Source organism: Mustelus asterias, chromosome 17, assembly GCF_964213995.1.
Source record: "Mustelus asterias chromosome 17, sMusAst1.hap1.1, whole genome shotgun sequence".
Taxonomy (NCBI): Eukaryota; Metazoa; Chordata; class Chondrichthyes; order Carcharhiniformes; family Triakidae; genus Mustelus; species Mustelus asterias.
The window spans coordinates 4,718,504-4,736,534 of NC_135817.1; the positions used below are offsets into that span (position 1 = coordinate 4,718,504).

General features: G+C 42.2%; 1 long non-coding RNA gene across 1 annotated transcript in view; it reads right to left on the reverse strand.

The window, feature by feature from the left end:
- Positions 1-5,896: 5,896 nt before the first annotated feature.
- The window catches only part of LOC144506277 (uncharacterized), a 43,997-nt gene continuing 31,862 nt past the window's right edge, over positions 5,897-18,031 (reverse strand). Inside the window, exons 2-3 of the long non-coding RNA XR_013499871.1 lie at positions 13,497-13,699; positions 5,897-6,584 (exon numbers count right to left, since the gene is read on the reverse strand). This is a non-coding gene — a long non-coding RNA (uncharacterized LOC144506277). The remainder of the gene's footprint in view (positions 6,585-13,496; positions 13,700-18,031) is intronic.

An 18,031-nucleotide genomic window follows, 5' to 3' on the forward strand; every position in this document is an offset into this window, starting at 1 on the left:
TGGTTTCACTGTTCGGCGCAACATCGAGGGCCGAAGGGCCTGTACTGCGCTGTAATGTTCTATGTTGTATGTTTGTCATATCCCCTTGAATATTCAGGGTCCCAGCCTTTGTCATCCTAGTCACATTGGCTATCAGATCATACATATTTATTTTTATTTGAGCTGACAGCATTCATAACAAAACTGATTGATATGCTATGCGCATTCAGGTGCAGAGCCTTTGGTTGTGTCTTATTACTATTTTTCAACCTCTGACCTGGCATACTCAAGTTTATATGCCGTCTCTTCCTGCCACACTCTGATTACTATCCTTATTACTGTCTTGCTCCCTTGCCCTGTCCTCTTCCTCTAATCTATCTCATCATTCCTCAATTGATCCATCACCCAACTATAAAAAGCCCTCTGTCAACCTAGTTATATGACTCAGAACATTGGTCCCCGTATGGTTCAGGTGAAGACTTTCCCAATGATACAGCTCCCATTTTCTCCAGTACTTATGCCAGTACTCCATGAATCAAAATCCATTGCACCCAAGCTGATCTTTGAACCACACATTTGATGTCAATTTGCTTGTGGCTCAGGAAATAATCCAAAATTATTACATTTTAGGTTCTGCTTTTTAACAGCACCTGCTGCTGTTCTCATGTAGCCTGCAGGGAAACGTTGATGAACTATGGGCCACCCTTTGTTTGCCCCACGACGTGCTCCTTCTCACTGTTGTCCAAGTCCCTTCATTTTTGGTGCTTTACTCTCCAGAAGCTTTTGATTATTCTTCTGCAGTAGCAGAGTTGGAATGATATTCAGGGACCACAAAGTCAGGTCCTCAGCAATATGTGCAACAACAGTGCAGCCTTATAAGAAAGAGGAGGCCATTCAGCCCATTGATCCAGCTCTGTCATTTAATAAGATCTGACTGATCTTTGTGACCTTAACTCTACTCTCCTGCCTATCGCTCCATAGACCCTCAACTCTCTTGTAGATCAAAAAATCCTGCGTGACTTAGCCTTGAATCTCTTGAATGACCTAACCTGCTGTGGAAGAGTATTGCAAAGACTAATGACCCTCAGAAGATACTCCTCATCTTAAATGGGAGAACCTCAATTTTAAACTGAACGCTTTAGTTCTAGAATCCATGAGAGAAAATATCTTCTCAGCATCTATCCTGTCAAGCCCCTTCAGAATAGTTTGCAAAATCTTCTAAACTCTAATATCAACTATTCTTCATTAGACTATCCCTTCATTCCAGGAGATAAGCTGAGTAAACCTTCTCCAAATTGCTTCCAATGCAAGTTTATGCTCCTCCTGGCAAGAAGGCCAAAGCTGTACACAGTATTCAGGTGTGGTCTCACCAATGCCCTCAATTGTACCAAGACACTTCTACTTTTATACTCCATTCCCCTAGCAATAAAGGCCAACACTCTATTTCCTTTCCCAATTACTTGCTGTACCTGCATGTTAATATTATACACAAGGACACCCAGATCCATCAGTACTGCAACATTTTGTAGTCTATTTAAACTTTCCTTTAAATAGGAAAGTTAAAATAGAGACAAGCCCTCCCCCATATTATGTGCCGTCTGTCATTTCTTTTGCCCACTCACTTAACCCATTTATATCCCTTCATAGATTTCTCGTATCCTCCTCAATTTGCTTTCCTTTGTCAGCATCAAAGTTGGCTACAATAGTCAAGCCCTTCAAAGTCATTAATATAGATCATAAATAGCTAAGGCCCCAGAACTAATCCCTGCAGTATTAATTGCCAGCCTGAAAATGACTGGTTTGCTGTTTGTTAGCTCACCTACTGTCCATGTTAATGTCATGCCCAACACATGTACTTTGTCTTCTACTGTAACCCGTTAGTGAGATACGTTATCAGATGCCTTCTGAATATCCCTTTTCTCCATCCTGCTTGTTACATCCCTCAAAGTGCTCTAACAAATGATTCAAACACAATATTTCCCTTTCACAAAACTCTTGTTGACTTTGCCAGATTATGAATGGCAGCAGCACCCAGTCATATTGCCATATATCTGGATCGGTGACTTCCTGGCCACCCCAGTACTTGATTTGCTGAGCCCCACACCTCCCACCATCTTGTTAGTTGGCCAATAGCTGTGTAATTGTATAATCACCTGATCCACTGCCAAGACTTGTGTTGCTAACATTAAATTCTGCCCTCTAGGTCTGTTTTCTAGCAAATTAATAGCCATGATAAGACAATGCCTAGTGTTTGAGATATGGAAGAAATGAACAGAGATGATATAGGTCTCTCTCTCTCAATATAGCATCATTGTCACATTCTCTCATTCCCTCAGCAGTCTCCTCAAACGCTTCCATGTGGCTAAAAAGAGTAAAAACAGTAAAAGGCTAAAAAGATACAGGACTTGTCTGGAAGAGGTGCAGCATGTCAGGACTTGGCTGTCTCAAGTTAAGGATTATACCAATCCTAGGAGCATGCATTAAATTACCACACCCCAGCTACCTCATGGGTGTATTTTAGTAAAAAGCATGCAAGAGAAACATGGGTCAAGCACACATTTCATACAATGACAGTAAGGAGAAATACGGTGGTAAGAACACATGTAATATGGTTCTTAAGCTGCCTACATCAGGTCACAGAAATTGGAGCCCAATGAGTTCCTGAACAAAGAAAATTGTCTAGAGGGAATTTTTAAAGAGGGAGAGAACAATATCAACTGAACTGTTAATGTAGCAGTCAAGAGAAGACTTCCTGAGTCTCAATGGAATTAGCTCATCTTACAAATGATAATGGACTACTTCTGCAATCTCTTCAGGCCAAGGAGATCTTCCTCCTCTGGGGTCTGATGATGTTGCTTCTTTGCAACAAAACTGTGCAGCACAATCATGATCCAGAGACCCTAACAGGATCATATTGTGCAACGTTCCCAAATGCTAGACATCTGAAGTATGTCTTGAGCATTCTATTGAAATTATTCTAGTGAATAAAAGAACCTCATTATACCATTGTTCAGCTCAAATCCTGGGATACCATAAACGTATTACATGCCATGATTGAAGGGGACAAACTTTAATCGCACAGGAACTCTTTTAGTGGACTATCAAACAACAAAGCATTGTGACAGTTCCTGGGCAGAACATATTTATTTGCATCTGGCAGTGCTACACTTCAAGTACTTAATTGGCTTTACAATATCCTGGGGCAATGAAAGCTGCCATCAAAATAGTACACTTTGCCCTTCAGGGAAGAAAATCTGTCATCCTTACCAGGTCTGGCTACACCTTACTCAGATGTGCTTGGAAATGGCCTAGCAAGCCGCTCAAAAGTTGAAGATTACGAGATAGACCAACCGACACCCATATCAACACTGGAAAACGACAAAGACATACCATGCTCAGTCAAATCCGCAAAGACCTCCTTTCTAGCTGTCCCATAAATTAGTCAAGCAGCCAGTTAGAGTCATAGTCATCAAATCAAGCCTTACAACCAATGTCCCAAACTCCTCTCTCATCAGCCCTGGCTATGTTTTGTCCCACCTTTTAGGGAAAGTACTGGTATAGTGGTATTGTTGTTGGACTAGTAATCCAGAGATCCAAGGTAATGCTCTGGGGACCTGGGTTCAAATCCCACCATGGCAGATGGCAACATTTAAATTCAATTAAAAATCTAGAATTAAAAGTCTAATGATGACCATGAAACCATTGTCGACTATTGTAAAACACATCTGGTTCATTAATGTCCTTCTGCCCTACATGTGACTCCAGATCCACAACAATCTGGTTGACTCTTAAATACTCTCAGGGTTGGGCAATAAATGCTAGCTAGTCAGTGATGCTCATATCCCATGAACAAATAAAAAAACCTGCAGGATTGACCCACCACTAATAAACTGTCAAGAAGGAGTGGTTCTGGGAGCCCTTGATATTGACTCCAGACATTAGGTCAAACATATGCAAAGAAATCTCTTGCTGATTACCACCTATCACACTCCCTCAGCTGACGAATCCGTGTGCCTTCATGTTCAACACCACTTGTAGTGCTGCAGGTAATAAGAATAGTGCATACTCGGATTGGGGGGACTTGGTCCATCACCAGTGGTTTGGTAGTACTGCCAGTTGTTATGTATTATATGTATTGTCTGGCTTGCCATATTTTGCAAGCCAGTGCATTGTAGGATCGCAGGATCCAGGTAAGGAACAGTTGCAATATTAATCACCTCCCAATTAATCTTGAAAGGTACCAGAAACACACGTTAGAATGTGTTTACAGGTAGCAAGAGAAATCAACAAGAAAAAATCTACTTGCCCTTGTATAGTTACAAGACTAGCACCAAACCAACAATGTGGAAAATTGCCCTGTTCACAAAAAGCAAGATCCAATCCAGTATGTTCTCAAAAGAATGGCTGATATCATCAACAGTGCTTTCAAACAGTACTTACGTAGCAATACCCTGCTGGTTGATGCTCGGTTTGGGCCCTCCAGGACAACTTGGCTCCAGACCTCATTATAACCTTGGTCTAAACATGGACCAACAAAGTGAATTTCAGAAAGGAGGTAGGAATGACCTTCACTGACATTTGGACTGAGTGTGACACCAAGTAGCCCCAGCAAAATTTAAGTCAATGGGAATCAAAGAAAATCCACTGGCGGGAATCATACCAAGCACAAAGAAAGATGGTTGTCGAGAGGCCAAACATCTCAGCCCCAGCACATCACTACAAGGATTCCTAGGGGGCAGGGTCTGAGGCCTAACCATCTTCAGTTGTTTCAACAATGGCTTCTCCTCCATCATAAGGCTATAGGTGGAGATGTTTGCTGATAATTTCAGTGCTCAGTACCATTTACAATTCCTCAGATACTGAAGCAACTCTTGCCTGCATGAAGACCAGAATATTTAGGCTTGGGCTGTTAAGTGGCAAATAACATTCGCACTACAAAAGTACCAACAACCATCCCCAACATGAGAGGATATAACCATCTCCCCTTATTGTTCTACAACATTACCATCGTGGAAATATGGACCAACATCACCCTTGGGGTTAACACTAACCAGAAACTAAAGTGGACCAACCATATAAATACTGTGGCGACAATAGCAGGCCAGAGTCTGAGAATTCTGGGCGAGTAACTTATGCCCTGACTGCCTAAAGTCTGTCCATCATCTACAAGGCATAAGTCAACGTAATGAAATACACTCCACTTGCTTAGATGATTGCAACTCAACAATACTCGAGGCTCACAATCCAGCACAAGCAGCTGCCTGATCAGAATCCTAGTCACCACCAACACATAGTAGCAACAATACATTCAGTCGACAAGATGCACTGCAGCAATTCACCCAGTCTCCTTTTGATAGTGCATGCAAAACCCACAATCTCTACCATCTAGAAGAACAAGAGCAGCAGGCAGGTGGGACCAGCAGTGCGCACACCATCCTGACTTAGAAATATATAATCTTCACAACTGCAGAGTTACAAATCTTGGATTTTTTTCCCCTGCCAACATTGTGGGTATACCTACATGACATTCAATTTGTCCAAGAGGAAGAAGATGAAACTTTCCTCTATTAAACACTGGATTTGCTTTATGCATGTGGCATAAATAAAGTTATGATTACCAACATTCCTAGTATCTGTCTGAAAGAACTTGTACCAAAAAGTGTAGTAGCAGTGCATGTTATCTCGCTCTTCCAATAAACCAAAGCTCTACTCTTGATTTTTTTTTTCCTCCCACAGCATCACGATGTGATCATTGTTAGAATGGCTGGCGTGCATTGCCCATTCCCAAGAAGGTAGTAGTGGGGTACATTCTTGACTTAGTAGGGATTTGAAGTATAAAATCTTTTCAATTCAAATATCTAGGCGGTGTTGTTCAGTTGTGCCTGGCCTAATAAAAGGTACAACCAGTATTTATAAATCAAGTAGAATTTATTAAACAAGATATTATATATACACTATATAAAAGTGAAGACAGCATGGAAGTTTTTCATTCTTCAAGACCGAGGATTCCTGGAATGCTGCCAGCATGGATGATGTCTCCTTCTTCTGTCTCTGAAGTGACATTATGTTGAACTGTGTTGTAGAAAAGTTGCACGACAGAAGCGATGGTGAAGCTACAGCAAAGACTGGGTTTCCAACTGTTATCCCAAATCCTGACGGTTCCTTACCCCCAATAAGGGATAGTCTGAATTAGCTCTTTTCATTAGCTTACAGTAAGGTGCATCTGGTTATCACCCCTCCTCTTGACTAGATTCATATCTTATTTCCTTATTCCCCAGGAGTTACATTCCATCGTGAACAAATTACATTACTGTAGAAAAAACAGTTGTACAGTATTACATCCTCTTATTGATAATACAAACTGTTGTAAACAATTCACATAAAACATGTTATCATGCACCTACGAATATGAAGGCAATTAAGAACAAATGTTAGCAGTAATGCTGAGCAAGATATTTTCATGCCTACAATTAAAGGAGCCAAAACCTGACTAAAATATATGGCTGTTGTGTAAGGCATCATAATAAATTCAAGCTGCTAGGAGTTCAAACCTTTTCAACACAAAAACAGAAAATGCTGGAAAATTTCAGCAGGTCTGACAGCATCTGTGGAAAAAGAAAAAAAGCCAACGTTGAGTCTGGATGACCTTCATCAGAGCTAAGACCAAAGAAGAGATTTATACAATGGTGGGGGGAGGAGGGGGATTGGAATTTGGGGTAATTGGATAAAGGGAATGTAAAGGAGGATGAAAAAGGCTGAGAAAGGTGCGGAAAGAGTCCATTAAGTGATTGGCAGAACAGATGGTTGAGGGAGTTGCCCTGCAGCAGGGTGCGAGATGGTGGTTGAGAAGTGGAAAAATGGAACTGAGAAAGAGGGATGATAAAAATGGATGAATAGAGTCATAGGGGTTTACATTAGGAGACAGGCCCTTTGGCCCAACCTGTCCATGCCACCCCTTTTTTTAACCTGTAAGCTAGTCCCAATTGCCCGCGTTTGGCCCATAGCTCTCTATAACCATCTTACCCATGTAACTGTCTAAATGATTTTTAAAAGGCAAAATTATACTACCTCTGGCAGCTTGTTCCAGACACTCAACACCCTCTGAAAAAATTGCCCCTCTGGGCCCTTTTATATCTCTCCCCTCACCTTAAACTTATGCCCTCTAATTTTAGACTCCCCTACCTTTGGGGAAAAGATATTGACTAGCTGATCTATGCCCCTCATTATTTTATAGACCTCTATAATATCACTCCTCACCTTCTACGCTCCAGAGAAAAAAGTCCCAGTCTATCCAGCCTCTCCTTATAACTCAACCCATCAAGTCCCGGTAGCATCCTAGTAAATCTTTTCTGCACTCTTTCTAGTTTAATAATATCCTTTCTGGTCATCCTATTAGAGAACTGTACACAGTATTCCAAGTATAGCCTTACCAATGTCTTGCACAACTTCAGCAAGATCTCCCAACTCCTGTATTCAATGTTCTGACCAATGAAACCAAGCATGCCGAATGCCTTCTTCACCACTCTGTCCACCTGTGACTCCACTTTCAAGGAACGATGAACATGTACCCTTAAATCTCTTAGTTCTATCATTCTCCCCAACGCCCTACCATTAACTGAGTAAGTCCTGCCCTGGTTCAATCTACCAAAATGCATCACCTCGCATTTATCCAAATTAAAATCCATCTGCCATTCGTCGGCCCACTGGCCCAATTGATCAAGATCCCGTTGTAATCCTGGATAACCTTCTTCACTGGCCTACACTGCCACCAATCTTGGTGTCATCTGCAAATTTACTAACCATGCCTACTAAATTCTCATCCAAATCATTAATATAAATGACAAATAACAGCGGACCCAGCACCAATCCCTGAGGCACACCACTGGTCAGAGGCCTCCACTTTGAAAAACAACCCTCCGTCTTCTGTCATCCAGACAATTTTGTATCCATTTGGCTACCTCACCCTGGATCCCATGAGATTTAACCTTATGCAACAACCTACCATGTGGTACCTTGTCAAAGACCTTTAAAATCCATGTAGACAACATCAACTGCGCTGCCCGCATCTACCTTCTTGGTTACCCTTCAAAAAACTCAAATTTGAGTGACATGATTTTCCACTCAAAGCCATGCTGTCCCCAATCAGTCCTTGCGTCTCTAAATGCCTGTAGATCCTGTCTCTCAAAATACCTAACAACTTACCCACTACAGATGTGAGGCTCACTGGCCTGTAGTTCCCATGCTTTTCCCTGCAGCCCCCCTTAAACAAAGGCACAACATTTGCCACCCTCCAAATCTTCAGGCACTTCACCTGTGACTATCGATGATTCAAATATATTTACTGGGAGACTCGCAATTGCCTCCCTAGCCTCCCACAATGTCCTGGGATACACTTCATCAGGTCCCGGGGATTTATCTACCTTGATGCGCTTTAAGACTTCCAGCACCTCCTTCTCTGTTACATGTACACTTCAAGACATCACTATTTATTTCCCCAAGTTCCCTAACATCCATGCTTTTGTCAACAGTGAATACTGATGAGAAATATTCATTTAGGATCTCACCCATCTCTTGTGGATCTGCACATAGATGACCTTGTTAATCCTGAAGAGGTCCTACTCTCTCCCTAGTTACTCTTTTGCCCTTTATGTATTTGTAGAAGCTCTTTGGATTCTCCTTTGCCTTGTCGGCTAAAGCAATCTCGTGTCTCCTTTTTGCCCTCCTGATTTCTCTCTTAACTCGACACTTACAGCCTTCGAGAGATCCACTTGATCCCAGCTGCCTATGCATGTCATGTGTCTCCTTCTTGACCCGGGCCTCAATATCCTGAGTCATCCAGGGTTCCCTACTTCTACCAGCCTTGTCCTTCACTCTAAGAAGAATGTGCTTACCCCGAACTCTGGTTAACACACTTTTGAAAGCCTCCCACTTACCAGACGTCCCTTTGGTTTCCCACAGACTCCTCCAATTAACTGTTGAAAGTTCCTGCCTGATACCATCAAAATTGGCCTTGCCCCAGTTTAGAATTTTAACTTTTGGGACAGACTATCATTCTCCATAGCTATCTTAAAACTAATGGAATTATGATCACTGGTCCCAAAGTGATCCCTCACTAACTTCTGTTACCTGCCCTTTCTTATTTCCCAAGAGGTCGTCAAGTTTTGCCCCCTCTCTAGTCGGGCCATCCACATACTGAATGAGAAATTCTTTCTGAATACATTCAACAACTTTCTCTCCATCCAAGCCTCTAATACTATGGCTGTCCCAATCAATGTTGGGAAAGTTAAAATCCCTTACTATTACCACCCTGTTTTTCTTGGAGCTATCTGTAATCTCCTTACATATTTGCTCCTCAGTTTTCCGCTGACTATTAGGGGGCTTATAGTACAACCCTATCAAAGTGATTTCCCCCTTATTTCTCAGTTCAACCCATATAGACTCAGTGGGCGAACCCTCAGATATATCCCCTCTCAGTACTGCCATGATGTTTTCCTTAATCAAAAGTGCAACTCTCTTACCTCCTGTTCTTTCTTATAGCATCTGTACCCTGGAACATTGAGCTGCCAGTCCTGTCCTTCTCTTTGATTTGATTTATTATTGTCACTGTATTACCATACAGTGAAAAGTATTGTTTCTTGCACGCTATACAGACAAAGCATACCTTTCACAGAGAAGGAAACGAGAGAGTGCAGAATGCAGTGTTACAGTCATAGCTAGGGTGTAGAGAAAGATCAACTTAATGCAAGGCAAGTCCATTCAAAGGTCTGACAGCAGCAGGGAAGAAGCTGTTCTTGAGTTGGTTGGTACATGACCTCAGACTTTTATATCCTTTTCCTGACGGAAGAAGATGGAAGAGAGAATGTCCGGGGTGCGTGGGGTCCTCAGTTATGCTGGCTGCTTTGCCAAGGCAGCGGGAAGTGTAGACAGAGTCAATGGATGGGAGGCTGCTTTGCATGATGGATTGGGCTACATTAACGACCTTTTGTAGTTCCTGGTGGTCTTGGGCACAGCAGGAGCCATACCAAGCTGTGATACAACCAGAAAGAATGCTTTCTATGGTGCAGCTGTAAACATTGGTGAAAGTCATAGCTGAAGTTGGCAGAAATGGCAGAGGATGATCCTTTGAATATGGCTGATGGGGTGAAAAGTGAGGACAATGGGGACCCCGACTGGTTCTGGGAGGGAGGGGGTGAGAGCAATGGCCTGGGGATGGGTCAGTTGCGGTTGAGAGCCCTGTCAACCACAGTGGGTGGAAAACCACAATTGAGGAAGAAGAAAGACATATCAGCAGCGCTATTTTGGAAAGCGGCATCATCAGAACAGATGCAACGGAGACGAAGGAACTGAGAGAACGGGATGGACTCCTTACAGGATGTGGGGTGTGAAGAGCTGTAGTCAAAGTAGTTGTGGGAGTCGGTGGGCTTGTAATGGATACTGGTGGACAGTTTATCAGAAATGGAGACAGAGGTGTCAAGGAAAGGAAGAGAAGTGCCAGAGATGGACCATGTGAAGATGATAGAGGGGTGGAAATTGGAAATAAATTGATAAATTTTTTCAGGTTCAGATGAGAGCATGAAGTGGCACCAAAATAGTCGTCAACGTACCGATAAAGGAGTCGCGGGAGGGGGCCGAAGTAGGACTGGAACATAATCAATAAAAGAGACAGGCATAACTGGAACCCATAGCACACCTTTTATTTGGAGGAAGTGAGATGAGTTAAAGGAGAAATTATTGAGTGAAAGAACTAATTAAGACAATACAGAGGAGAGTGGTGATGGATGGGGATTGTTCAGACCTCTGTTCGAGGAAGAGCAAAGAACTTTGAGGCCATCCTGGTGGGGATTGGATGTGTAGTGGGATTGGACATCCGTGGTGAGGTGGTGGTGGTTTGGGCCAAGGAACTGGAAGTTGTTGATATGGCATAGGTCATCAGATGACTCATGGATGTAGGTGGGCAGGCTTAAAAGTTCAAACCTTTTGTCAGCTTTAAAGAAATAAGTGACCTTGAATTGCACAGTGTAATTAAAACAAATACAATTGCTTGAACACAGACCTTTTGGCACCTTTAAAGCCATTGGGTTCATCAAGCACATCCTGCCTTAACTGTTAATTGTCTCACTAACAGAAATTTAAACTAAACTATTTAAAAAGATCATTAAGCTACAATCTTAAAATGTTACTACATACCATGGAACTCAAAATTAGTTTAATCAAATCTTACACCAGTGTAACCTTGCGTGGTGAAGGTGATTCTACAATGCTGTTGCTAGGCAGAACTTCCAACATTTTAATCCAGTGACAATTAAAAAACGATGCCAGGATGACGTGCAACGTGGATGAGAATTTTTGAGGTGGTGGTTCTCCCAAGCACATGATGCCCTAAGATGGCAGATATAGCAGCAATTTGTTTTGCTTTCCCAAATCACTTCAAAAGGGGAGTGGAATCAACCTCACTGGTTTGGGGCTAGAGTCACATATAGGTCAGATCCTTCCTTAAATGACATTAATAAAACAGCTTTGTTTTACTCGTAACAGCTTTTTATTTCCAACTGCATTCAGATTCTTAAACTGTTACGGTGGTATGTATATTATTAGTTCAGGATGACTAGCCCTGTAACATAACCACTACATTGCTGTACCGGTATATTGTGGTGTGCAGATATCAGCAGATGGGCACCATGCGCCTCTGATACTGCCTGAATTTCCTTCTTTGCTCTTGCTCTTTATCCAAAAGAGGAAACTCCCAATGGGAAACCAGTCATATCTTGCCCAAAATTATGTGGAGATGCCAAAATGGTGAGGGGAAAATGGAAACATGGAGGAAATTAGAGCAAAAAGCTATTATAAAAATGTTTTTCTACATTCTCATTGGCAAAATTGCCAGCTAATATCAGAATTCAAACTGGGAAGGCATAAAAAGTGGGTGAAGATTCACAGTCAGAATTCTGCCCAACTGTCCAGTTGAATTGACTACTTACAATGCAAGGTGGTATCAGTTAATTCAGGAGTACAGGTTCCATTCACACTGTCTATTTTTGTACTTAACTCATTAACACCTTCTTGAAGTCAGTGGGAAAGTCATACATCATCGGGTCCACTAGCTGAGGGAATAGTTCCATATAACAGGCAAGCTGCACTGGATTCCAAAAGCCCAGCACTAGTATCTGCTAGAAAATATAATGCGTCTACATTTGTACTGGAGGACTCACTTACTGAATTTTTCTGAATTAATTTTTCTCAATGGCTGCTGTAATTTTGCAAAACTACATGACAGAGTTATCATGCAGATAGTCTTAATCAGCTGCTCCTGCGCTATCTACACTTCACTGTGGTGGACCATCTCTTCATAATTGTGTGCACGCATCTAAAAGGCCTTCTTCTCAGCTGCTTGCAACTAAAGAGTTTAAAACTCCTTATTGAACTATAAGCAGTGAGAACTTTTTTTTAAAAATGAGATGACTTGTATACCTTTTTTTTAAAAAAATGACAAAACACATACAAGCAACTATAGGACACACAGACCAACTTCATGCACATCAATAGAATCCATCATCAAGAATCAACATGAATTTCGTAACAACTTTGGTGACGTGAATGGAAATGTGAAAATTGATGCCTAACCAATTCTTTGGGCATCCCAAATGGACTCTAGAAAGCGTTACAAAATATTGTACCCACTCTGAGAAAGGTTAACTCAAGGTTGCTGGGATTCATGGTAAATCCTAGAAACAGACAAGAAACTGATTGCAGTATGAAATAGGTGCTAAAAGCAAAGTCCCGTGTAAATTCATGACTCCAACAAGACAAAAGGGATTCAAAAAGGTTCAACAAAATATGTAACTTAGATCGACGGCATATGAAATTTGATACTGTTAATAAGAAAACTGGTTCACATATATACACTTTATAAGTGTTGAAACAGCCGAGGATAATGTCTTTAAAAATAGGGACCTTAGTAGATTCAGTGCTCAACATGAGAACCATTGCAGAAAAAAAAGACCGAATTATATTTATCAAAGCAGCAGAGGACTAGGCAAAGGAACTCGTACTGAAATTGAACAGGGTGTTCAGGTCACAAAAGAAAAAAAACATTCAAGCACCTTGAAGTTCAGTGATGTATGAAGTTGATTCCAAAGTGCCGATTTTAACTTTATGGTCAATGAGAATTAGGTGCGTAGGGAGTTAAAATAGAGACTGCATCATTCCTGCAAGTTCACTGCATTCCCACCCCGCCATTCTAAGATGAATGTTTTAGTCAGTGAGTGATACCTCGCCATAAGTAGGAGGGGACTTTATAAATATGCAAGAGCTGAAGTCCAATGAAGCAAACAAGACGTCGACACAATTTTAACGGGCACACAGGCGATGTCCAGTGCAAAAGTTACAAGAGAAGCCGAGATACAAACAGGATCAGGTTCAGAAGCTGGCCGGGAAGGTAATTTTTTTCTTTTCATGGTCTTGACTTCCCTTGTGCGCAAGTGGGGTCCCCGCTTCCCCGGTCATCCTGATTCGCTTACCTTACTGCCAGGGGCCGTTTTCTTGGGGCCCCGACTGTGGTCTCCTGCCATTCAAGTTCCGCTCACGTTTGTTGGCCAGATGATAATTCCTGCTGGGGTGAAGTGAGAAACTCAACTGAGAGAAGGTCATGAGGCCTGCGAGTTAAAATGTCTTGAGGTGGCACGCTAGTACAGCCATAATCCCTACCTTTTCGAACTTGCACCTAGATTTAAGGTGAACATCGGGTTAAGAGAAAAGACGAAGGAAACTTGGACTTTGCAGTGAGAAACAAGAACATAATTATAGCTTTTGTTTTGTGATTAGGGTAAACAGAACAATGAGTATCTCAACACACAACCACTTGGAGACTCGATTCGCATTATATGTACTTATTCGCAATAGTCCGAATTGCTGAAATAAATGTCAGCGTCTGGAAAACACGCCTTTATTAATCAACAGGCAAATTAAGGACTTTTTTTGGTGTAGTCACAAGTAAGGCTTACATTAACACTGCAATGAAGTTACTGTGAAATTCCCCTAGTCACCACAATCTGGCGTCTGTTTGGGCCAATGCACCTAACCAGCAGGTCTTTCAGAATGTGGGAGGAAACCGGAGCAAACCCACACAGACATGGGGAGAACGTGCAAACTCCACACAGTGACCCAAGACTGGGAATCGAACCCAGGTCACTGGCACTGTGAAGCAACAGTGCTAACCCCTGTGCCACCGTGCCGTCCCAGACAAATTAAGGAAGAAAATAGCAGAATGTGAATTGCCACAAGTTGTTAACCAATTGCATGATCCGCTATTAGCTTCACAAAAATAGCACCTCACACTTAACTTTCTCATGATTTTCATTAAGTGACTGCATTTTCCCATTAATTGCCCAATAAACTGATCAGAGTCAAGTAATGAACAATATAAGAACCCCTTTTAACCCCAATAACTTAGTTATTAACTGTTAATAACTATCAACCAGCCTCTTTTGTCCAGAAAGTGAATAAGTATGGTAGTCTTATTCCTTGAGCTTATGAATGATTTAGGGAAATATAAAAATGTTACTTTACATTTGTTGTACTTTTCCTTTTTCTCTGAACCCAATCTTTCTTTTCTTGATCAACGTTTCATCCACTAGCATAAACATGAACCCATTTCACCACTGACAAACAGCAGCTACAATGTATACAATCTACAGGATGTGTTGTAGTGACTTGCCAAGGCTTCTCACCATTTTCCTTTAACGTTCAATGCCAATAACATTGCTGAATTCCTCACCATCAACCTGGTGGGGTTTACTATTGACCAGAAACTGAACTAGATCAGTGGCACAGTGGTTACTGCTGCCTCACAGCACCAGCAACCAAGTTCAATTCCGGCCTCGGGTCACTGTCTGCGTGGAGTTTGTACATTCTCCTTGTGTCTGTGTGGGTTTCCTCCAGGTATTCCAGTTTCCTCCCACAGTTCAAAAATGTGCCGGTTAGGTTGATTGGCTATGCTAAATTGACCCTAGTATCAGAGGATTAATAGGGTAAATATGTGGGATTACAGAAATAGGGTGGGATTGTGGTCGGTACAGACTTGATGGGCCAAATGGTCTCCTTCTGCATTGTAGGAATTCTATATTGTGGCTATGAGAGCTCTGTTGCGAATAACTCACCCCCTGACTGTTTAAAGCCATCTACAAGTCTGGATTGTGATGGAATACTCCCCATTTGCCTGGTTGAATGCAGCTCCAACAACAGTCAAAAAGCTCACAACCACCCAACCTTAAATATTCGCTGCCTTCATCATAGTGACAGCAGTGTGTACCATCTGTGTGTACCATGTATTGCAGCAATTCACCAATGTTTCTTTAATAACCACTTCCAAATCCACAAGTTCTACCACCCAGAAGAACAAAGGCAGTAGACGAAACGAAACATCACCTCCAAGTTCTCCAAACCACATACCAACCTGACTTGGAAATGTATCACCATTTCTTAATTATTACTGGATCAAGATCCTGGAACTCCCTTGCTAACCATGTGTGTAACTACCAGATGGACTGAAGCGCTTCAAGAAAGCTGTTCACCATCACTTTTGCTATGTTCATAGAAACGCTACAGTACAGAAAGAGGCCATTCGGCCCATCGAGTCTGCACCGACCACAATCCCACCCAGGCCCAACTCTCATATCCCTACATATTGACCCACTAATCCCTCTAACCTACGCATCTCAGGACACTAAGGGCAATTTTTAGCATGGCCAATCAACCTAACCCGCACATCTTTGGACTGTGGGAGGAAACCGGAGCACCCGGAGGAAACCCACGCAGACACGAGGAGAATGTGCAAACTCCACACAGACAGTGACCCAAGCCGGGAATCGAACCCAGGTCCCTGGAGCTGTGAAGCAGCAGTGATAACCACTGTGCTACTGTGCCGCCCCCTTTGTTGTAGCCAACCTTCGACAAGGTTGGCTACAATACAGCCAGTTACTTCACCAGGTCATTAATTAGATCATAAATAGTTGAGGCCCCAGCACGAACCCTGTGGCACTCCAATCATTACAGTTTACCAAGCTGCAAACGATCCATTTATCCTGACTTGCTGTTTCCTATTAGTTAACCAATCCTCTAATCATGCTAATATCTCAGCCCTAGCTTATGCAATTTATTTTATGCATGACCTCTCGCTTATGTATTTGTGGCACAATGTTGAATGCCTTTTGGAAATCCAGTTACAGTCTCATCCTCTAAAGGACCAACCTACTTGTAGAAGCTTTTAGATTCTCACACTAACTTCCCCCATTTTTTTTGTCATGCTTTGCTGGTTACTAAAATGTTGCCAATCTTTTAGCCTACCACTAACTTTTGCAGCATTGTATCCCTTTTCTTTCAATTTGACCCATCCTTGACTTCCTTAGGCCACAGATGGTGCATCGCTGTCTTAGTCTTTCTTTCTTAATGGAATATATCTTTGTTGACAGATATCAATTATCTCCATAAATGTTTGCCACTGCTTCGCTACGATCTTTTAAACTATTTTCTCAGTTAACTTTAGCAAACTCTTTCTTCATGCCATTGCCTTTATTTAACTTTAAGACACTAGTTTTGGACTCAAGTTTTTCTCCTTCAAACTAAATGTGAAAATCATTATATTATGATCACTCCTGTCAAGAAGGTCCTTTACTATGTGGCCATTAAGTAATCCATTACACATTACCAGGAATAAAATAGCCTGTTCCCTTGTTGGTTCCAAAATGTAATGTTCTAAGAAAATTTCCCGAATACAGGCTATGGAATTATTGTACAGGCTACCTGCGCCAATTTGATTCATCTAATCTGTACGAAGAATTTAATCCTTGTACGAATATCTGGCTCCAAGACAATGGCCACACAGCGCTTCAGTTGATCAAAGCAAGTGAGGATAGCTATCTGGTCTCCTACTCTCGGCGACTTAGGGATTTGTCTACCCTGGCATTTGAAGACTGATTTTGGCCAACTGTACAGATAATCTAAGGTACAATTATGTTGATGGTAGGTCAGCTCAACAGGAAACAGAAGACGTTTGGTCACCCACTCGTCTTGCCACTGGATCAAGATAGATCAGAATGAGAGAGTGAGGTTACTGATGTACAACTCTCTCTCACTATAATCCAATTCACACACACGTCATTCTCCCTCATGTAATCCAATTCATGCACAAGTCATGTTCATTATCATTTTACCATATGTGATCCATCATCTATCTGTCACAAGTTATGGTCCACGTGTGCAGTAAATGTGTCCAACAGCAGCTACTGGCTAACCGCATTTCAGAGCTGGAGAGGTGGGTGGACTCACTCGGGAGCACCCGCAAAGCTGAGATTGTCGCGAACACACGTGTGAGGTGGTCACACAGTAGGTTAAAAACTGAACAGGCAGAAAGGGGATGGCTGACCACCAGGCAGAGTAGAGGAAGACAGGTAGTGGGAGACCCTTGTGGTCATCCCCCTCTCTAACAGCTGTACTGTTTTACATATTGTTGAGGGAGACAACTTCTCAGGGGATGGCAGCGGACGCTAAGTCCATCGCACCATGGGTGGCTCTACTGCACAAGAGGGAACAAAGAAAAATGGGAGGGCTATAGAGATAGGGGATTCAACAGTAAGGGGAAGAGACAGGCGCTTCTGCGGCTGCAAAAGAAACTCCAAGACAGACTGCTGCCTCTCTGGCATCAGGATCAAAGATGTCTCAGAGCCAGCTGCAGGGCATTCTGAAGGGGGAGGGATTGGTTGTGGTACATATTGGTACCAACAACATAGATAAAAAATGGAATGAAATCTTACATGCAGAATATAGGGAGTTGGGACATAAATTAAAAAGTAGGACCTCAAAGCTGGTAATCTCAGGATTACTATCAATGCTATGTACCAGCAAGAGTAAAAATAACAGGATATTCCAGATGAATACATGGCTTGAGAAATGGTGTTGGAGAGAGGGATTCAGATTCCTGGGATATTGGGAGTGGTTCTGGGGAAGGTGGGACTGATACAAGTAGGACAGGTTGCATCTGGGTAAGAGCGGGACCAAT